Genomic DNA, 23,837 nt, shown 5'->3' with positions numbered 1-23,837 from the left:
TTCATTTTATTAAAATCAACATCTTTTGTGTGTGTGTGTGTGTGTGTGTGTGTGTGTGTGAAAAACAATGTATTTTATTTTTTTTAATTTTTAAAAGAAACTTTATTGAGAATTTCATACATGCATACAAGGTATTTTGATCAAATCCATGCCTACTATCTCCCCTCCGACACCTCCCATATTTCCCCATAACTTTTTTCTCACAACTTTTATTTTTTAAGTCCAGTAATGTTTTCTGGTCTTTCTTTCTTTCTTTCTTCTTTCTTTCTTTCTTTCCTTCTTTTTAAATGGGGCTTTTTGCTACTCTAACATTACCCCTCTGAAGTGGTAACCCTAAAATCTTTTAGGGATTAGATAAGAGCTCCCAAATACTGTTGTCATCTTTGGCCTTTGGAACAGAGAATGTCGCTAAGATGCCCAAAGATATTTTGACTTTTAGCCAAGAACCTGGCTACTTTTCTTTGTGATCTTTTTACACTAACTGCCTAGCCAATTCCTACCTCCTATTCCTATCACACCATCCTCCGAAGAGGTTACTCAAATTGCTGATAGGGAATCTGCACACAGACCGCTCTGGCTTCTTCCATGCTGAACAGGGACGAAGGGTCATGCAGTTGGGATACCCCTCCATTGAGTCTATCTAAAAGATTCCCAAATTGTATAACTCTTATCTGTAGAGGGGAAAGAAAGTGAATAGGAGATGTGAAGGAGAAGTAAAGGCAAGAGTAATTGACTGGTGAATAGGAGATGTGAAGGAGAAGTAAAGGCAAGAGTAATTGACTGGTGAATAGGAGATGTGAAGGAGAAGTAAAGGCAAGAGTAATTAGCATCACAAGTTTCAGACAGAGAACCACAAAAAAATCAGAACAGGGCAAATTTCAAATGTTCATATCAGAATCCATTGGGATTTCCTCATGAGAGCTTCCAAAAGCATCCCTATATTGGTTTCCTCCTCATTTTTCTTTCATCTGCCAAGGGGGGACTTGGGAGTGATGGATTCAGGATTTACTTTCAGTTATTTTGATAGTTGTTGGAGTAGTTAGAATTAGTGTCAGTTCCCTCTCAAAGGCTTCTATATAGGGGGAGAAATCAAATTTATCCATCATTTTAGAACAATAGCAGATTGTCTCCCTTAGCTATAAGTGGGCATTACAGTATTGCAGACCAAGATTTGAAGTCTTATAACTGAGCAGCACTTTCTGATTAGGAACAAAGTCATCAATGATAAATAATTGTCTAAATAACTTTTTAATGGACTTAAGCCTAATGACTGGGAAGTATAATCCCTTGAACTCTCAAAGAAATATACTGATGACTTTACTCTTTGGTTACACTTTACTTTGGGGCATTTTTAGGACCATACATTTGGCCTAAATAAATCAATTTATGTTTACACTTAAGGTCATTTGAGGCTCTGTTCCTCAGGGGTCACATGGATTTGGGAGGAACCCCTGACTCCTTTTCTTTTACCAGTTCCATCTATGGGAAGATAAGTCAAAGGTCCTGCTCAACCATGGCTGGCTTTGCTTGGAAGCATGGATGAGATGTTTCCCCTGAGTTGACCTTCCTCTTTGTAGACTGGACACTGGTTCAAGGCCATCTCATGGGGTCTCCATGGCCTCCCTGAACAAGAGGACAAGTGACTGATCACAGTTACAGGACACTTTGAGAAGTGTTCCATAGTCCCCTGGAACTTAGTCCACCATAGAGGGCAAGGGGCACAAACTGTCCTTCAAGTCCCTCTGAGCAGATTAGTATAGGCCTCAAAGTATGGCTACTAAATATCCAATAAGGTTAGCTCCACCAGCCTGGTACTTTTAATTACCATGTACTATGTAGATAAAGCTTGGGTAAAAAAAAACAAATATTCTCAGACAAAACTTGATTAAATATATATTTTGATTTTTAAACTACTTGACTAAACTATGACCTTAGAGATTTTTAAGATTATGTGTATATTATTTTTGTCTCATCTTTTATATATCATAACAAACCTACACAGACCTTCATCAACTGCTTAGGCTTTCTCATTTTTTTTTTTCTGTTTCAGAAAATATCTCCATTCCCATAACCCTTTAACATCTTTTACATTCTTATTTTATTTTTTTTAATAATTATGAGACATAACAATAATAACAAATAAATTTTCCATCTGTTAGAATTCTTTTCCTGGGGATACTAAGCAATGCTTATTCCCTTTTAAGGTTCTAGTGTCAAGCCCATGTTTGATTAAAGTTTTACTGGGGAACCAATGAATTTACTGAGCTTACTTGAGATAACTGAGGGGCTGCTGAGGTATATGAATGACCTGAGGGTATGCACAGTGGAAAGCCTTTACCCAGCACTGGGTAAAGCCTTCTCTTCCTAGCCTTCCCCAGACTGTATATTTTAGCCCTCCCCAAATCCAGGAGACCATGCGTGATTAGGGCCAAATTACATAGAGTTGGCTGGGAAGAGTGGCTGGATACAACAGTGAGGGTCCAATCCAATGACTCTGCTTGGCCCTCCTTTAATGAATGAGCACAGCCATCAACAACGCAATTCTGATGATATTTAGCAATCAGGCACAACTGAAGTCATGATGATGGTAGTTATTTCACGCAGAAGAGGCTGCTGTACAGCATCATCTTATTAAAAGGACCTGGAATTTAAAAGGATTTGGTACTAGGATCCACATATGAGGGAGAACATATGTTGTTTGTTTTTCTGAGTCTGTGTTACTTCACTTAGTATCATTTTATTAGTATTATTAGTATTATTTTTTCATCTTTCTTTACTGTTGAATAGAACTCCACTGTGTAAATACGCCACATTTTTGTTTACCCCTCATCAGTTGAGGAATACTTACGTTGCTTCCATTTCTTAGCTGTTGTGAAAAGAGTAGCAATAAACATGGTGTACAAGTGTCTCAACAATAGGATGAGTTCTTTGGGTATATGCCAAGGAGTGGTATAACTGGTTCATATGGTAGGTTCATTTTTAGTTTTTTAAGTGTTCTCCACACTGTTTTCCATTGGGGTTGCATGAGTTTGTAATCCCGCCAGCAGTGAATGAGCATTGCCCTTTCTCCACATCCTCGCCAGCATTTGGTATAATTTGTTCTCTTGATCGTATCCAGTCTGATTGGGGTAAGGTGATACCTTAGGATTGTTTTAATTTGCATTTCCCAAATTACTAATGATGTTGAACACTTTTTGAGATGTTCCTTAGTCATCTTTATTTCTTCATTCGAGAACGCTCTTTAGATCTTTAGCCCATGTTTTAATTGGGTCATTTGGTTTCTCTGTTCTATGTTTTTTGAATTCTTTATATATTCTTGATGTTAATCCTCTGTCAGATGTGTCACAGATGAAGATTTTTTTCCCATTCTGTGGGTTTTCTCTTCACTTTTTTGATTTTTTCTTTTGCTGTACAGAAGCTTTTTAGTTTAATGAGGTCCTACTTGTTGACTGCAGGCCTTAATTCCTGAGCAATTTCTGTCTGATTTAGAAAATCCTTTCCTAAACCTATATCTTTTATATTATTGGCAATATTTTCTTCTAATAGATTCAGGGTTTCCAGTTTCACATTGAAGTCTTTGATCCATTTGGAGTTGACTTTTATGTAACGTGAAAGATAAGGATCTAGTTTCATTCTTCTACAGGTGGGGATCCAGTTTTACCAGCAACATTTGTTGAAGATGCTGTCTTTCCTCCATTGTGTGTTCTTGGCACCTTTGTCAAATATCAGGTGGCTGAAATTGCATGTACTCGGGTTTGGGTCTTTAAAGATATTCCATTGATCTATGTGTCTATTTTTGTGCCAGTACTATGTTGTTTTTATGACTATAGTTCTGTAGTATACTTTGAGATCTGGTATAGTAATTCCCCCAGTGTTGCTCTTTGTGCTCAGGGTTGCTTTGGCTCTCTGTGGTCTTTTGTGCTTCCATATGAATTTAATGGTTTTTTTTTTCTAATTCTGTGAAGTATGTCATGGGAATTTTGATTGGGACTGCTTTTTGTAAGATGGTCATTTCCACAATATTAATTCTTCCAATCCATGAGCATAGGAGGTACTTCCACCTCCTGCTGTCTTCCTCAGTCTCTTTCCTTAATGATTTTTTTTCCATTTTTTGTCTTTATTGATTTAAAATTTTCATTGTAGAGATCTTTGGTGTCTTTAGTCAGATTTATTCCATTATTCTTTTGCAACAATTGTGAATGGGAGCATTTCCTTGTATTCTTTCTCCATTTGCTTGTTATTGGCATATAGAAAGGCTACTGATTTTTGTAGATTGACAAAATCAGCATTTTAGGGCACTCTTCTGTGCTTTCACAAAATGAACTATAGTGTTTCATGAAATCAGAGCATGTATGTGTGTAAGGTGTATGGAGAAATGTTGTATTTTTTGTTATGATGACATATGCATTTGTAATTAGCCCCAGATTAAAAAACTGTTTAACTGTAACAAAAGATAAGGACAAGGACATCCTCTAAATTCAGTACTACATATATGTTCATAAGTAAGCAACAAACCATGCTTCAAACTGTGATGTTAATAGTTTCTCTCCCTAGTTCATACATAATTGTTTGATAATTATTTAAATTTATGTCAAATATTTCATTAACATTTTCCCTGCAAACAAATATGCATAAGAATGAATTAATTCCCCCCTTTTTGAAAATATTTTATTATTTTCATTTTATGTGTATGAGTACATTGCCTGCATGTGTGTAAGTGCACCCATTTCGTGCAATGCCCTTGGAGGTCAGATGAGGTCATCAGATGCCTTGGAACTGGAGTCATGGACTGTTGTTATCCACCATGTGGGTGCTGGGATTTGAATCTGGGTGGTCTACTAGTAGTGTTCTTAACTACTGAGCCTTCTCTCCAGTCCTAATTCCCAGTTCTTAGCACCATGAAACACAATGAAAAATACCAGACTTGAAATAGTGCTCCAAATATCTGATGATCTGATGATCTGATACTATATTGATAAATATACTGTATCTGATAAATGTATTGTTCTACTGTCATTTAAGTAAGTGCATAATATGGTTTCCAAGAAATGTATAAATGTAATTAAGAAAATGTTCTGAAACCTGCATGTATGAAATATAAAAGCAATGTTCATTTTTATAGAAACATGAAAAAGCAAGAATTGTTTATCTGGAATTTTATTACTTATAACCAAACAGGTCAGTCATTATTGATTCAATGTCCTGCACTGAACTGCTTTTATAGCAGTGTCAAAAGTCACCTCCCACATCCTGAATCCAAAAATAATCAACACTCTAACACCCTTAGCAACAAATCATCCTGCCTTCAAACAAGAAAGATCTGCTCAAATCTTCTTGGCAGCTCATAGAAACCAGTTCCCCAATCAGTTTCTGTCTAAGCAATAGCTCGTACATTAGAGAAAATTGGGTACACAGGAAGAACTGCATTCATTTTCCCTCCAGGAGTCCACTCTTCCAGTCCTGGCAACCAAATTGATAAAAATCCATACAAATATGCTGTTGAATGCCAGCTTCACTCCAGTCACCAAAACGCTTCTCCATTTATCCTGAAAATGTGATAATGACTAAATCAGTTGCAGGTGTCAATTTGAAATAGCATGGATCCGGAAGAGCTAACTGCAAAGCGGCGCTCCCTCACTGCCTTCCATTCTATTCAGGTACCACTAAGCTAAAGCCTCAGATGTATACTTACTAAGTATTGCAAAAAAGAGTGCTTATAAAAATAAAATATCTAAGTTAAGTAGGAAATAAGCAGCATGATTGATGTCTTCTCTCCCAACACTAAGTCATTCATCCATCATCCAGTAAAGTCCTATGATTCAAATCAGAAAAATTAAGGTAAGGTAATATATTACAGATATATAGAGAAGTGAAATGAGATCTTAATTGTCTGGCACCAAGGATTTCATACCTGGCATGATCCTATCCTATTCATTAAAATAGTACAGAGAAAGAAAATCTATATACATAGAAATTATCTGTAGCTAGAGGGAGGGTATTATTTCCTGCTCTTAGGAACGTGGTTTGAAAGAAGATGGAGGTAGCAGATAGACATTATGAATATTCTAGATGGCATTCACTACTCTTTTTAATGAATTTATTTTATATTGTATTACCTTTACCTCAAAATATCCATAATTATTAAGTGTGCCAGTTTTCTCTACTTGCTTCTGCCTTCAGCTTTTCAGAGTAGAAATGTGTCTATTCCAGTCTCATAGATCATCCTCTCTAAGTTTCCTATTTTCTTTTTGTCACTGATTAAATACTTGTAGGAAACCAAAAAATCAGACATGGGTCATAACTTGAGGATGCTCGTGGACAAATTAGAAAAGCATAGATATAAGGAATTATTTATTGTTTTAATTTTAAATTTTACTATTTTTGCAGAATTTCATACTTGATTACTGTATTTACAATATTTCCATGCATCCCTCTCCTGTCTTCAACTACTCTCGTAGTCTACCCACTCTTTCCCAATAGTATAATGGCACTGTAGTGCTAAACTAAAGGAAGAATTAAAATATTGTGGGGCATAGGAGAAGAGCATTTCTGTCTGCACAAATCAAGGAACATTTTACTGAATAAGTACTTCCAATAACTCATGAGACATAGTTATTTCCAGATGAAAAGGAATACTTTTCTGGCAGAAAGAAGAGCAAATATACAAAGAACAGATTCTCTGAAAGCTCTGTCTATGACTGAAGGAAAAGAATATGCCGTAGTCAAAGACAATTCTTAGAAACGTTGATTGAATGGAGAATTCTTAAGTACAAGAAGCAATGTTCAGAAAAAGCACCAAGAATTACCCAAACCGAAGTATTAACTAGAAATCTATTTTGATAAATGTTAAAGACTCCTATAAATAAGTGTGCAATAAAGTTAGATTATTGGAAAATTTTTATTTATGTCAAGATTTAGGGTACTGTCCACTGATATCTCAGAAAAATCTCTCCAAAGACCCAAAGAAAATAACAGTTAAAACTATAAATCCTTGTTTCCTCCAAAGGTGTTATTTGTGTGTGTGTGGAGGGGGTCTATTTTTTTCTGCAAATACCATATAAACCTGGTCCCTACCTGTGAAAATGAAAGCAAGTGAATGGTAATGTTTAAATGATGTTATTTTTCAAATATCAAAGAGAGACACGCCATTATGTTCTCAAATCCGATTTCATGTAAATTTAATCTTTACTGCCTTAAAGTAGTAGAGTTATATCATATATCTGCCAATAAAAGGAAATTTGCAGTTAAAGTTTTTCCATTTGAGTCTTGTACATGTGGATGAGAATGACAATCTAGTTTAATAGAAAGGTGATAACATCTAGAGAAAGGGCATGTGGAATGGAATTGTCCAGTGGCCTTGAGAACACTCCTCTATTTCTTTCTGAAATCTTATGTAAATTAATTGAGATAAACTTGATGAAAGTGCTTTCTACATTTCACAGTATAAATCATTAAGTTTAAGTCTGCATTGTCAATTGTGTTTAGTGACTATATGATTCTAAATTAATGAGAATACAGTAAGCAGATGTAATCAATACCTAGCACATGTCAGGCTGAGAGACATTCATTGGAAGTTAAAGGGGCCCATGCAGTCCATAAGAGCAAAGATTAAAAAAGCACAGTATTTCCATTCCACTAAAACTATTGTCTGAATCCATAATGCAGAGACATTAGGGTGCAATGCATACAGAGGATAATGGAAATGAAAGTTGTTAAGTTAATCATTCTGGGAAGGCCTGGGTACACTCTGCCACGTTGCAAGTCCTTTCCTTTCTGTGTTCTTCTCATAAACTGTAGACGATGTGAGACTGAAATATGAATATTTCCTTCCCAACCAGACAGAATCATGCTAGCAACCTGAAATCATTCTCTGTGTTTGCTTCAATATTGTTTTTAAGTCCTTGCTGTATTAATGTATTAGAATGCAAAATGCACACATTAATGAAGTGTTCTTTTGTCCAAACTAGTTTTGAACTGAATGTGAGTGACAGAATGATTGATAAAAGCAAACAGAATAACCATCTAGCAAGAAGAGGACAGAAGTTTTCTGAATATAGCTATTGAAGATGACTTCATGGGGAATGGGGATTTGTGCTGGGTCTTCCAATACTGATAATGTACAGCGGGTTGAACAGATGAAGAGAAGAGGACATAACAGCATTCATTTCATGGATGGTTATACACCTTGAGCAAGGAGTTCTCTGTGTGTTGTGGTTCTTAATTATCTACATACACTAAGGCATAACTGGTAGAAGAGGAAAGATTGAACAGGTGGAGTCAATAAATAATTCATTTAGACAATTCAGTTAATGACAAATATTTGTCTGCTGTACCTGGTTTTCTCATTGTTTCCTTTCCTCGAACAGCAACTCTCTCTCCTTCAATGAAAAATAAAAGAGAATCTTTCTCATGATATACAGCAAGGATAGGTGGGATTCAGGTCTAAAGAAACCCAGAGACCTCCGGACAAAGTTCTTTCTTATGTTTCTGGGAGGTAGCTCAACACAGCAGTAGTTAATTGATTACTCTGACAGTCTGACAAGTGGAATACATTCTGCCACAGAAAAAGACACATTTCTGTCTAGACATTTTCATACTGATTAATGGGAATTCGCACCCTTAATACTCAGGTGCATAAGTCACTGGGTTCTGTTGTTCATTGTTAAGAATGCTTAAAAGAGATACTCCAAGTTTCAGGGACCACGTCTACTCTGCTTAGCTAGTTAGACCCTGCCCACACTGTCCCCATCCATTCCCTGGGCCTAGGCCCCCTTCTTCTCACCCCTCCTGAGACCTCCAGAATAGCCTTGTAAGGTATACATTGCCCATTGCATATTGATCCTCCTGCTCAGGGACCAGCTGCAGGCTTCTTGCTCCAGGGCACACACATACTCTGCTTAACTAGTTAGACCCTCCTGATGTTGTCACCATCCTCATATTGGCCTTAGACCTCATCCAGCTCCTCCCATCTGAGACTTCTAGACCTCTCTACTGTATCTCCATAGTCTTGAATTGGGCCTAGGTCTGTGCGCCCTGCTGGAGATCTCTTGACTACCAAGCTTGGAACCATCATGTCCCGACAGTAAAAAATCAAAAGTGATAAACTGCATTGCAAACCAACTATTCATTCCTGGACAGAAAGCAACCAGGCTACATTGACAAAGTAAACAGAACCAAACTTAGAAACAAAGCCAGGGTAGAATTTCATATCAGACACACACCAATAAAAGAAATCCATGTGCTAAGATCACAATGCCAAGGTGAAAAACTACAGGCTAATATGGCCCCATCCAAACCCACCAGTCATGCAGAAGTGTACTACAATGACAACTACTCAGAGGGACTGTAGGATGCAGAATTTAAAGAACATTCATAACCATGTTCAAAGAATTCACTGACTTTTAAAAGGCACAGACAATTCAAATAAATTAAAGATAATAGGAATAAACTTCTGTCTAAAGCTTGAGAAAATAAGATTATGGAAAGAAACAGAGTGAGAAAGACAAATCAGGACTTGAAAAGTGAATTCACAAAGAAGATAGAAATATAGACTAAAACTCAAGCAGGTGACGAAAAGTTGGTCTTCTTTAAGGGAGTGATGCTAGATAGGTTTAACAGGCTCCAGTGGATGAACTCACACTGAGTGACATCTGGGGACATGCATTTGACTCTCTAGGCTTTAATATATAGAACAGAATGCAGGAAATATATTGGGGGGCATCGGGGGCATATTGGGGGGTCTATATATGATTAACATATACTGTAGGAAATGCACAATGAATAAATAAAAATATATAGGGTATAAAGTTGCTTGTATTCTTTCATAGTTTTTAGAAATGTGCTGAGATTTACCAGAAGGTAGCTAATGTAAATACTTCTATAGTACACCGACAACTACGTTGTGGCTTCATGAAACCTGACATTTCTTAAACCACAGCTCATTACCAGTCCCGCCTAAGAGAGTTATCAACTTTTGTGATATTACAGGGTCACTGTGAGAATATCCACGGAGTCATATATACAATCAGATCATCTGTACTACCATGTAGCCCTAGAATTATGCTAATAATTTTCTTTAGAATCAAAGGAAAATATTTTTAGAGCTTAGATTAAGCTCTATTGACAACTTTGCATAACCTTCTATATTCCAGGTATGCAATATTTTTACTCAGGTAATTTTATTTTAAAATCTCATGATATCCCGAGTCATGTCTATTTCACAAATGAGAAAGCTAACAATCAAAGAATTTAAATAGATTACCTAAATTTATACTTCCAAGAGACAGAGCTGGGATACAATGAAAGCTGTGGCCTTTCCAAGTTCACTTCCTCCATGCAGATTAAAGTGTTTTCTACAAAGATGAGGTTAGACAGATATTGTGAGGCTGGATGTTATAGGAGTAGGTTGTATATAGACAAGAAAGCTATTAATATGTGTGAGAGCAAGAGAATAAGAAGAAAAAGAGGGTCAGTAGTGTCAGAGTTCTAACAGAACCCAATGAGAATGGGTAAAGATTCATAACATTTTCATAAAAAAACTGAGTGGACTAAATGCAATGAGCTATGAGAATTCTTCCATGCAAGTTTAAGACAATGTGGAAAATATTTTTAGTTTGAATATAAGATTTTATTTCATAAACTAATCCATTTTATACAAAATTAAATTAATTCACTAAGATCTTACAGCCCTATTGTGAAACAAGTAACTGTCAAAACTGACCCACATAGATCGAAAGATGTTGTAATGGTATTATGAAAGATTAAGCCAATTTAAGATGCCTTGAACATTACCAAGGAGTTCTCACAGGAAATAAGGAATGCATTCCAAAATGAATGAAACAGGTTCCTTTCGCAAAGATTCAAGGAATTCGGTTATTTGGCTGCTAAGCAAACTAATCAACAACTGATTCTTTAATTAAGTTAATTGCTTATGAGGTAAGCAAGTTTCTTATCTTGTACTGAAATAAGCTTTTCAGACCAGAATCCATGGCCATTTAAAAAAAATAACAGGAGGAAAGAACTTAAAAAATCATGATTTAATTAAAACATAACTCTGGATTTTCCAGACACCTTGTGTCATCTTGGAGCTGCTATAATTACTTTAATTCATTGATCTTCAGCCTGCACTGATAAATTAAGATAGTCCCTCAATCTCTTTTCTGCCTCATGAATAGGAAAATGTCATTGTTATCAACTGATGTCTTCTTTTAATTTAGCTAGTTGCATTTATTTTGGGGAGATTTTCAGTGTGATTGTTATCCTGCTGTTTAGAATAAATTCACTTCTCTTCTAATTGAAAGCTTGAAGCAAGACGTATCATTGCAATTGAATACCAATTTTAAACTTTGCTATAAAATGAATTTTAGATGCAGAGATGTAGCTCAGTAGTAGAGCGGTTGCCTAGTGTGAAGAAAGCCTGTTTCATGCTCAGCATTGCCAAAATAATAAGTATAAGATTCAATTCTCTGAGACTCTGGGTTCAATTGACATATTTTTGTCATAAGTAATGATATGTTGGAAAAGTTATACTCATGAGCACACGCATGTACAATAGTATGTACAAGCATGTGTGATACAAAGTTTAAGGTAAAGAATATTTCTAGCATTATACATGCAAGTACTCTCTTAAATATGCATATATGGCTAAACATGATGCTGCATGCCTTTAATCCCAGCATTTGGTAGGAAGAGGCAGGTGGACCTCTGTGAGGGTAAGGTCTTCTTGGTGTTCATAGAGAGTTACAGGCTAGCTGGTGCTACAGAGAAACCTGTCTCAAAAAACAAGAATAATAATAAATAAATATACATATATGAAACTTTTCTAAATATTTTAAATCAGCTGAAATTTTACTTTTCAACATCATTTTCTTTTGTATGCATAGGCCTACGGTAACTTAAGTTTTGTGTTATCCATTAAAAGTTCTTTAGAATTCTGCAGTATATAATTGGAGAGAGAATTTTATATCTGCTTTCTGTTGCCAAATTTGACATAGTGGTTATTTATACTTTAAAATCAAATACACAGTTATTAAAATCTACTGTAAATCTGTGGGATGCATTCTTTGGGATGCATTTTATAACACCATTTTTAATTCTCATATTCTGCCTTTGTGTTATATTTGAATATTTCTTTTTCTGTCTGTTTGTTTGAGACAGGGTTTCCCTGTAGCCCAGCTATCCTATAACTCTATGTATACCAGGCAGGCTTACATTTCACAAAGATCTGCCTGCCTCTGTCTCCTGAGTGCTGGGATTAAAGGCATATGCCACCACGCCTAGTTTATTTGACCATTCCTAATATTGTCAGATCTATTTAATCATGGTACATTAAATAAAATAAATTAGAAAATAATATGAAATATTTTCATTCATACATATAAGAATACAGAATATAAATTTAATTTGTCATAAAGTATTTCATCCTTTAATTAAGCAAAATAATTTCACTAAGTGATATAAATGAATATAAGTGTATAAATTAGCATACCAGTAGGAAAGATATTTGGAAGAATGTAAGACAAACTCAGCAAGAATTTAAAAGACAATTTAATAAAGGAGTAGTATAGAGTTCCTTTATAATGTTAAGGGAAGCTCTAATGAATGATGAGGTAATGAATGATTAAGGATGAGCAAAAGTATGAAGCCATTACTGCCTTAAGATCTAGTGGTGAAAGGGACATGAAATGCTTCATCTTTCTGATGAAGAGGTAGAGGTAAGGAAGAGGAATGTGGTTCTGGATAGCACTAATACTTTCACTCCCCTTAACATGGCACTGAAAGAGGTTGTAACTATGAAGAAAATAATTTACTAGCCTTCATTTTTTGTGAGCTTTCCTTGCTGGATACCAACCAACCAGAAGCCAGGGTATAAAGGAGTACATTTGTGGAGGTGGGTAGAACTAGGCAGTAATGATGTGTATGTCTGTATTCTTAACATAAATGATAGAAAGATGGTTCAGTGGTTAAGAAACCCTACTGCTCTTGCAGAAGACTGAAGTTCTGTTCCCAGTACCCATGTCAGATAGCTCATGACCACCTGTAACTCAAGCTTCAAGGAATATGATGCCATCTAGTGGCCTGCAAAGGCCCCTGAAGTCACATGGTACACATATATTTAGACAGAATCAAACACACACATAAAAAATACATTAAAAATTTTTAGAGAAAGCATTTACTTGTTACATACTCCTAATATATAATGATATATGTATATATGTGTATATATAGAGAGAGAAATGAAAATGTAACTCTTGTGATTGAATTACACAGGAAAAGACAACAGTAATAAAGCAATACAAAGACATATTACAGACACTACATCTAGGTAAACATCGAAATGAAGCCACAAATTTTTTAAATCAGTTACCAGTAAAACTTACTGTTTGATAACCAAAATGCTAAGGTGAATTGATGACCAAGTGTTTCCCTTCTTTAATGCCTATTGTTTTCCAGACATACATAAAGTTAAAAAAATACCTCAGGAGACAAGCCCATATTGACTGCTTTTTTTTCATTCCACATTTAGGATTTCTGGTTTAAAATTACACAGGTCTTCACAGATGGGATTAGTTGCATTCCTCTCGAATAAGCAATCTATAGTTGTCAAGGACTCAACAAGCTTAAGTAAAGGACCACCCTTTTGGTAAGGCTCAGTTTAAATTCCAGTTTAAGAGCTTTCATTTCAAACTCAGAATCTATTTGCTATACCAAGGCTTTTAAAAACATAAGGCATCCATCATGTGACACAATGACTAGGCTGACTAATAAAAATGTTTCCAGAGTTAAGAAGCCTGTGTGTTTTGAGCAAAAACAATCACAAGTTCACAAAAAGCTTTTAAGTATCACATCAATTTTGTAAGTTGCAATTTGAGATTTTCTGCAGTATAAGGCATACAGTCATGTATCTGCATACAGTTCACATATAATTCTGGACAAACGTATCTTTTGATGGCATTACAGTCATTTTTCTATGCAGCTGACACATTCCTTTCAAGTGGAAATGTATTATCTTTTAATTGATTTGGCAGTGGATAGACTCTAATTTTTTTTTGTCATCTAAATCACCCCATTTAGCTAGAACCTTTATTGCCACTTCAAAACATCTGGTCCTATTAAAGGTTAGCTGTGCCCCCTCATTAGAATAGCAGAAGAAGATTCATTTCAACATCCCCTAGGCAAAAATCTGTTCTTTCTTGAATATGAGAAATTTTCATATTCTAAAATTGCCTTGACAACTGATGGAAATCTGTTGTTTAGAACCCAGTCTTATACTGTACATGTAGTCACAAATAGTCTTACATTTACCCCCATTATGGGAAGTGGAAGAATATGAGAGAACCACACTGTGCTGTTATACATGTTAGATATGAATAAAAGTAGTTCTGGTTGGTTGGAATGAAGTTCGGAAGATATCTCCTTAAGGAAAGATAGAAACAAATATCCATAAGACCACCAAATGAAAAACTCTAATGTGAAAGGTAAGACAGCAATATGCAAAAATGGAAGCAGCTATTCACTTTTTCTCCCTGATATAAGACTATGAGACTTGAGCAGAATAATTAATGCTGTACTGGAGTACTAAGCACAAAGCTGAAGATAAGTCTTCAGAGACACATACTTGCTAGGAAATTGTGAAGTACTGATAAATACATTTCACAGAAGAGAAAGTGGGGAGGGACTTCCACAGCATTGACCCTTCTGCTGGAATGTTTATATATTGTTTGATATTAACTGACAGCATTGTAATATCAGGGTCATATAGTAGGGCCTCAATTCCATTTTAGCAAGTTTCTTTTAACACTTTTTGCAGTAAAATAAACATCTATTTGATAATCTTATGCAAAGAATGTGACAAAACTGACAACAATTCTCATGCCCCTTTTTGGATATTTTAGTAGTGATTACCAAAGAAAGAGGAATATTACCGTAAAAAGAGCACAATTCAGGAAGAGCAGTGCTACAGACAGGAGAAGAATATATTTACCAAGCTTGATGTTCTATATTCCTGTGTTGAAAATTCATCATTAAGTCATGTAAAGGCATCTTCCAGATAATAAATATACCCAGTACAAGTATTTCTGTAACTGTTGGATGCTCAAAACTAGAATCTTCAAGGAAAAATGAGTTACATTTACATAGCAGTTTACAGCTCAAAGAACCTCCAGATAGGCTATCCCTTAGGCTTTTCCTCAACTACATACATATCTTAGAGAGACAACACTCCATTTTTATACATTAAGAACTTACAGCCCCCAAATGAAGTCAATTATTCAAAGTCACCTACATAATACATAAATCTTGCATTGGGAAGAGACAACTGTTCTTGTTCCTTTTCAACACCCTTCCATTAATCACAAAGAAAGGATTATACAGGCAGGTTCATGTTATTATAAGCCATACACCATTATACTTGTTTCTTTTGACAATGATTGATTAGAGAGAAACATCTCTTAAAAAAAAAAAAAAACAGTGGGTCTGCTGTTTTTGGTTATGCTCACAAACTGAAGCAAACTGTGGCAGTTTGCATGAGAATGTTCCCCAGATGCTCCAAGTATCTCAGCATTTTGTCCCCATTTGGTGGTACTGTTTTGGGAAGTCTTAGAAGGTATGGCTACAGTGGAGGAAGTACCTCACTGAGCTAGGCTTAGAGAGTTCTTAAGCCTTGCAAGATCTCCAGTTGCTGTTTCCTGCATCTGCATGAAGATGTGAGTGCTTAGTTTCGGCTCCTAATCCAGCCGCCTTTGCTGCCATGCCTCCCTGACATGATTGAGTCTTGTCACTTTGGAAATGTATGCTAAACCACCTCATACCTTGGTCATGATGCTTCTATCGCAGCAACTGAAAAGCGACTAATACACAAACAATCTCATTATATTGAGAATTATGTTTCTTGTTCTTAGCTGTCTTTACTATGCTAAAGGATCACAGATTCTAAATTTTGTGGCCATAGCTTGCCTCAGAATTGCCATTGATATTGAAAATGCTAATTTAAATTACATGATTATGCTATTTACTTTGGAATTCTTTTCTTTTATCTAAAATATAAACTTCCTTCGAGGTTTCTCTTTTATTTGCTCTTTTCATCCCAAGTGATGTTTCTAAGCAACATAAAGACCATTTTTTGCAGTAATTACTGAGTTCTGCACAGCCACATATTATCGTTGTTACTGTTTGTGTGTGTGTGTGTGTTTGTGCAAATTTTTTAAAAAAATATTTTATTATTTTTATTTTATGTTTATGAGACTATTGCATGCACGCATGCAAATACACCTGTGTGTGCAATATCCATGAAGGTCAGATGTGTGTGTCCAGTATCCTGGAACTGTAGTTATGGACAGTTGTTAGCTGCTGTGTGGGTGCTGAGAAACCTAAGTCTTCTGCAAGAGCAGCCAGTGCTCTTAAACACTGTGCCATCACTCTAGCCCCTGATTTTATTTTTCAACTTTATATGTGAATCTAAAAGCAACTAATCAAAAGTCTTGGAGGACAGTCTATGATATCAGTACCACACAATAGCCTAAGGTTTCATATGACAACACAAAGATTATCTGTGTTCTTGAAATCATGGTATAATTGATGCACATTTGTTTTAATTTTGAAGAACAGGTATGTTACCTAAGATGACCCTGAATAAAAGTCAGCTGTAGGCTTTGAGTTATAAATTTAACAAATGAGCCACAGTGATGGAGGATTTTGATAATGTTGGAGGCTGTGCATATGAAAGGCAAAGTTAGTTTATAAATTTAAAGTCACTTTAAATTACAAAAACATACATTTTCTGCCTTTTTGAGACAGAGTTTCCATGTAGTCACAGACGACCTAGAATTTACTCTGTAGACCAGGCTGGCCTCAGTCTCACAGAGATATACCTTCCTCTGCCTCCTCAGTGTTGGGATTAAAGGTGTGCACCACTCTCTGCTAAATTATAAAGACTTTTGAAAAATAATTCTAGAAATCCGGTAAGCTCTTTGAAGTTACTCCTTTCTTGCGGCTCTCGCCCACTAAGGGAATAATAATAGCCCTTAATGTGGGAGAAAATCGTTCCAGTATACTGTCCAAGACAATATTTTGCCATCCTCACTCAGAGCCACTAATCTAAGCTTTCTAAGATGAATTTGAACTCAAATCCTCTAAGTAGTCACTGCCATATTGGAAACTGATACACAGGGATAAGCACTCTGACAATGTAACTTAAGTTCAAAGCAGCACAGGCCAACACAATATTGCAAAATTAATATTTGCTTAAAACAGTGAGGCAACAGGGGAAGCAGCATTTTGACGAATTTATAATGTAAACAAACAATCAGGAATTTTGATCCTTTTGTTATTTTTGACTTGTCTGTATTTTGAAACATGTATCTAAGATTTCAAAACTATTATCCATCTACATGAGATAATATGTGACACTTGTATCTCTCGGTCTGGGTGACCTCACTCAGAATGATTGTTGCCAGTACCATTCATTAACTGTGAGTTTCATAATTTCTGTATTTAAGAGCTGAATAATATTCCATTGTGTATATGTTCCACACCTTCATTATCCATTCCGCATTTAATGGGCATCTCAATTTTTTCCCAATTCCTGGATATTGTGAAAGAGGCAGTGATGAGCATGGATAGACAGGCATTTCTGAAGTAGTGCATACAGACTTTGGGGTCTATGTCCAAGAGTGTTTTGACTTGAGCAAGGGTAGACCAATTTCTTGCTTTTTGAGGAATCTACCATGATCCGTATCCAGCAATGAATTTTATGAGCTATAACAATAACTGACTTGGAAGATATGCCTACTTGTGCACAATATTTACATGAATATTATAGGAATAACTAGCTGCTTTCTAATTGGATCCAAAGTTCACTTCAAAATGTGGAGTCCATACCTGATATTGGCATCACGTCTAAGAGCGTCAAGCTACATAGCACACAGGCTATGGGTGAAAGCCTAATAGAACTATTCTAGTAAGCAGATACCGCACTAAACTGATTCCTAATGAATTTTTGCTCTATTCATATATTAATACATATTCCAATGGTCAGCAGAGAAAATGCTTTATATGGAAGATAGTGTTTAAGACAGAGAACCACAGTCGGTGAAAATTCAGAGAATAATAAGCTATAAATTTCTTATTCGTGAATAAGGCACCTACATCAAACTTCTGTCACCCAAAGCTCAGTGATCAGTGCAGAAGTGCAGGCGAAAGACGGGAAAAGCCATAGGTGGTTGAACACAACAAACAGGGCTTCCAGACAGCTGATTAGTTACTCATGTGAACTCCCAGCAATGAAAACACCATGGACAAGGCCTATGTAAGCTCCTGTCAGACAAAGCGCCAACATTGACTTTGAAAAGTGTGTAAGAAACCCCAACACCATCTGAGGAGTTACTGTCAACCAGTGACTGCTGGCAAGGGGAGATTCAATCTCATTCAAGAGTGAGACTCTTAGTAGGGTGACCAGGCTCCAGTGAACAAACCCACACCAAAGACCATTTGGGAACACAAACCTAACTCTATATTGTGTGTGTGTGTGTGTGTGTGTGTGTGTGTGCATACTATATATATATTACAGTACTGAAAATTTGTGGGGGCTTTTAAGAGGAGTTCAGGGGAGAGTGAAGATAGAAGAAATGGGTGGGGATCTAAATATGATCAAAATATATTTTATGAAATTCACAAAAAATTAATTAAGTTAACCATTTTAAAATGTTGATCCTCCTCTTGTTTTTCTGGTTTTATTTTCTAGCATGACATTATTCCTCTGAGTTAACCAGAAAATTATTACATTTCTAACTGCCTTTATGAACAATCATAGATATTCAAAATCAGAGTAATAATTATCCTGATAAATAGTTTTTCTTAGGAATTGATTGTTAAATAAGCTTAATTGTAGTGAAGAAAATCAAAGACAAAAAATAAACATACAAATAAATGTGAAATCATAGGTAGAAGTTCACTGAACACTCCTTTTGCAAACAGTTTAAGAGTTATGAGCTTTGAACATTAGCATTGAAAATACATATCCATCGTTTTCAATTTAGTTCTAAGGAGAAGTACTTTGTCTAACGCCTTTGGCAAGCAAGGAATTCATCATTGGCAACATCAGCTCATGCTGTTTTGGAATTAGTAGACACTCATCTCCACCCTTTCTTCCTGTCCCTTATGGAAATTGCAAATTTGATCTGCAATCTCACTACCTAATGATGATCAGCTTCCTTCTTATTCTTGAGTTGTGTGCAGCAGATTTCGTGATACACAACATTGAAACCTGAGCAATAAATCCGTAGTTATGAACAGCTTGCTTTTATGGAAATGTGTCAAACTGAATATATTAAAATGATAGGTTTTACATCAACTTGTCACAACTTATTTTTTCCATTTTTAGCTCTGTGACATATATTTAAGCAAAATATCACATGTGATATTTACTGCATTTTATGAATATTATAACCCCCAAAGACAAGTGGCCATTCCAGTGGCCATAGACACAAAGCAGAGTTAGAGATTTCTTATTCTCTTTCTTTTAGTATTAAGCCATAGGCAATGGGGCTTCATGAATAGAAACCAAGATCGGTCTTAATTTCTAGTATGTGTCTTATTTTCTTCAGTTACTAAACACTGCTGCCAAGGCATCCATTTCATGAATTAGAATCGGAAATATCTTTTTGGTGAGCAAGTCCCTAATTTAGGGAATTTAAGAGTAGCAGTCTTTATCTCATAGTACTATTTGGTGTCAGACACACACTATCATCCAAACCATGACACATATTCCTTAGGACAGAGAAATCTTCACAAAATTGGGCTCAGTTGTTTACTTAGATCAGAATACACTTGGATTCTGTATCCATCTTCTTTATTACCTACTTCCTGTCCTGTTTCTCTTTGCCTTACTCTCCATCAGCTTTTTCCACTTCAGGACCAATGTTATGCTGCTTTCAGTTCGCAACTGGTTGATACTGCTTCAGTTTGAGCTTATTTTATTTTTCTTTTGCTGTTTCTAAAATCTCTTTTTTCACCCAACTATAGCAAAGGAAATTTGCAAAGTCACGGAGTTCACAGATTTCTAATATGATAATTTAGTACTTTAACTATTGCCTAACTCACACTTTGGGGCTAACTGCCTTAGGAATCATTCCATAGCAATATTTAAATGTTATATAAAGAAGTGCAGGGATGTCAATATTTTTGATAATTCTGTAGGATACTGTCATTTATGAATATGTTGGGCTATTTCATATTGATCCTGGGATGTGTGACCATGGGCCACTCTTCATAGATATGTGGTAGATCATAATCTGTAGTTGCAGAGTACATTCAGAAAGTGAAGGGAAGTGAATATGAGTATACAGATGTTTGTATCCACCTCTCCTTTCATCTAGCCTCTTCTCTAACAAGGGTCAAAGGAAATCTTATTTCTTAAAGTATGTTTTTTGAACCTACAATTGTATGACTTAGAATGCTGCTGAATTATCAAATTTTAGCAGGATGCAGTGGTTCATGCCTGTATTTCCAGTGCTTCGGGAAGCTCAGGCAGGAAGATTGTGAGTTCACTGCAACCATGGGCTATACAGTAGGAATCTGTGTCAAAAGTTCACAAATTCAGTTCACATTCCATTTCTACCTAGTCAAAATATATAGCTTAGCTGAATGTGGTGATGTATGCCTTTAATCCCAGCAGTCAAAAGGCAGAGAGGCTGGTGTAAGACGAGCCTGGTCTACAGAATGAGTTTCAGGCCAGCTGTGACTACAAGGACACCCTGTCTCAAAAAGCATATACTTTAATAATGCATACATAGGGTTTGTATGCTTACCAAAATTGTGTGAAAGAGTGGTCTGTTAGACACTGTCCTCAAAACTCTTATATAGGAAGCATCAATTGATTGGTCCAAATTCTTATGTTTTCACTACAAGGCAGGAATTTTTCCTATCTCTTTATACCGCCCCTCATCCTATATTATAGCTTATCCACATGCCTGATCATACATGAAAAGCAGCAAGACCCTATTAGTTTGAACTCAAAACAATTAGAACATTAGTAAATGTCTCACATAGAAATTTATATTACATCTCTCGCAGAATGAGTTTCCCACTACTTACTCAATTCATTGCCCAAGGGTAGTCACATGTTTCTTTTCATGTCTTTCCACTTTGAAAATTGGTAAATGTGTGATATCTGAGAGACTCAATTAATCCTGTTGATATCATATTATGAAATTAATATTTTAATATTTAGCACCAGAGAAACATTAGAGCACTCTAAGATGCCATTAGATATATCACCTATTTTACTTAAAAATAATATGAATTAAGATTATTATTTAATCAAATACAACTTTGATATATCTTCAGATTTTTTGATCAACCAAATGAGTTTGTATGTTGGAATATTATTTGCACACAACTTTATTGATAACATATTGTTCTAATTTTATTCAATTGTCTGTATACTTCATTAAAATATAGCATATATTTGCAAATATTCCTAAGCACACATCACATATATCATATCTTGTACAATATGACCTCTAGTACCTACCTGTACTAGTGATATAGTTTTCTGTCACACTGACATTAGACTTAGTAATAACACTTGCATTTTCCATGAAATGGAAGACAAGTTGATATATGTCACTGTACAGCAAAATACTGAAAGACATTTTGAGTATCTGCTAACCCACTTGTTTTTTCCTTTGACTAGAGACAGGCATATCTTACATAGTATCTGCTCATTGTAAAATAGATGCCAGAATGAAAACACATGAAACAGTTTACTTGAACTGAAACTAACATGAAAAAGAGGGAAAAATAATTTCATGTTTATAGTCTTGGAAACTTTTAGTTATTGATTATATAATCAATAAGAATAGCACAATTTATTTTGAAATCACCAATCAATTTAATTATATATTTAATATTTTTCTGTCACACACTATGTTATGTCACACAAAATAAAATTATTTCTATTCATATTTCCATTATTATGTCGATTGACTAAAAAAGAAATGTTAAGTTAATCATCATATCTTTGAAACAAATGTGAACAGTCACTAGGAACTGTGAGGAAATCATTGCAGGTAAATATGACCTCAAATTGTTAAAGAGCTTCCATTGAATACTTCATAAAATGCCAACACACACAATTCTGAAGTTTAAGTAATCAGTTCTTTTAACAACGTGCCTGAGCGTGTGTGCTGGAGAGCTTTAGTGTGTCAACTAGACACACCTGGGTTGAGGGAGCCTCAATTTGGGAATTTCCTCTATGAGAGGAGCCTGTGGCCATGCCTGTGGGCATCTTCTTGATGAGTGATATGGGAGGGCCCAACCCACTGTGGGTGGTGCTACCCCTGAGCAGGTGGGCCTGTGTCGCATAAGAAAGCAGGCTGACCAGGAGCCAGGGGAGCAAGCCAGTAAGCAGCATTCCTCCATGGCCTGTGTTCCAGCTCCTGCCTCCAGGTTCCTGCCCTGAGTTCCTACCTTGGGATCCTGAATGAACTGCGACCTGGGATATGTAAGCCAAATAAATCCTTTCCTCCCAAGTTGATAGTGGTCAGAGTGATTTGTCACAGCAATAGAGAAACAAACTAGGACAGCATAGAAGTAGGTATTTTCACCATTTGAGTGCCTAGATAGGTCATTTAGTTCAGCTGACATCTTGGTTGTGACATAGTGAAACCCTGAGAAATGCTACACAAGCCACTGGTGGATTTCTAAAAGCCCTGCCCCCAAATTTTATAGTAATATACACATGTGTTCAGCCAGTAATGTTCTAGTGATTTGTTATACAGTCATAGAAAAGTAATGCATTGATAATAAAATCAGTTTCATTAAAATAGTCAAATTTCAATAATAAAATATTTAATTCCTAATCCTAATTTTAGGTAGGAAGTGTGACTGCTTACATCATGTATTTATTAATTGTTTGAGAATTCCATACAAAGTAGTTTAATCATATTCACCCCTCCCCCATCTCCTTCCAAATCCATTTCCACCTTTCTATCACCCCAAAGCCATGTCCTCTTTGTTTTTGTATCCTTATTCAGTCTCATTCGTGTTTCCCCAGTACTGTTTAATGTGGGCCCATCCCCTGGAGTTTGGTTGACCTACCAGTTTTCATATCCCTAAGAAACTGACTGTCCTAACCACTATCATTGTCATTAGTTCCTCTTGTAGGCATGAGACTTCATGCCCGCTTTCACACTTCATGCCAAGCTTTTGTCTGGCTTCAACTTATGCATATCTTGTGCATACTGACACAACTACTGTGAGTTCTTCTGTTCCATTACTCAATGATTTCCACAAAACATTGTTTCCTGGTAGTTACCTCCAGCCTCTGGCTCTTACCGTCTTTCTGCCTCCAGTTCACTGATAGTTCCTGAACCTTGGAGAAAGGGTAGTGATACAAATATTTCATTTAGGGCTGATCATTCCATTTTATCTGGTGCTCTTACTCTGCATGTTGACCAACAATGAGTCTCCATGTCGTTATCAGAAGGTTGTGATATGCATTAATCAATGGATATACTGATAAACAATTAGATAAGTTTGAGAACATTCAGGGTAATGTGTTTCTAGACTAGAATTTTTAGTTTCTAATTATGTCTATTTGTGGATTTTAGCATATGAGTACAGTATGTACAGAGGGCAGAAAAGAGCAGTAGATCCCTTATAGTTGGAGTTATAGGCCATTATACATGTCTCAGTGTAGTGTTCTGAACCTACCTCTGGTCCTCCGCAAGAAGGAAATTGGGTGAGGGATGGAATGCAGAATAAAGGAGAAAGTATAGGTAGGGATAATTAATACTAAAAGTCTTTTTAAAATTTCAGAAGGAAACCTACTACTGTGG

This window comes from Nannospalax galili, unplaced genomic scaffold, assembly GCF_000622305.1.
Source record: "Nannospalax galili isolate Female #2095 unplaced genomic scaffold, S.galili_v1.0 scaffold167, whole genome shotgun sequence".
NCBI lineage: Eukaryota > Metazoa > Chordata > Mammalia > Rodentia > Spalacidae > Nannospalax > Nannospalax galili.
Note: the sequence above shows the minus strand (reverse complement) of the source record.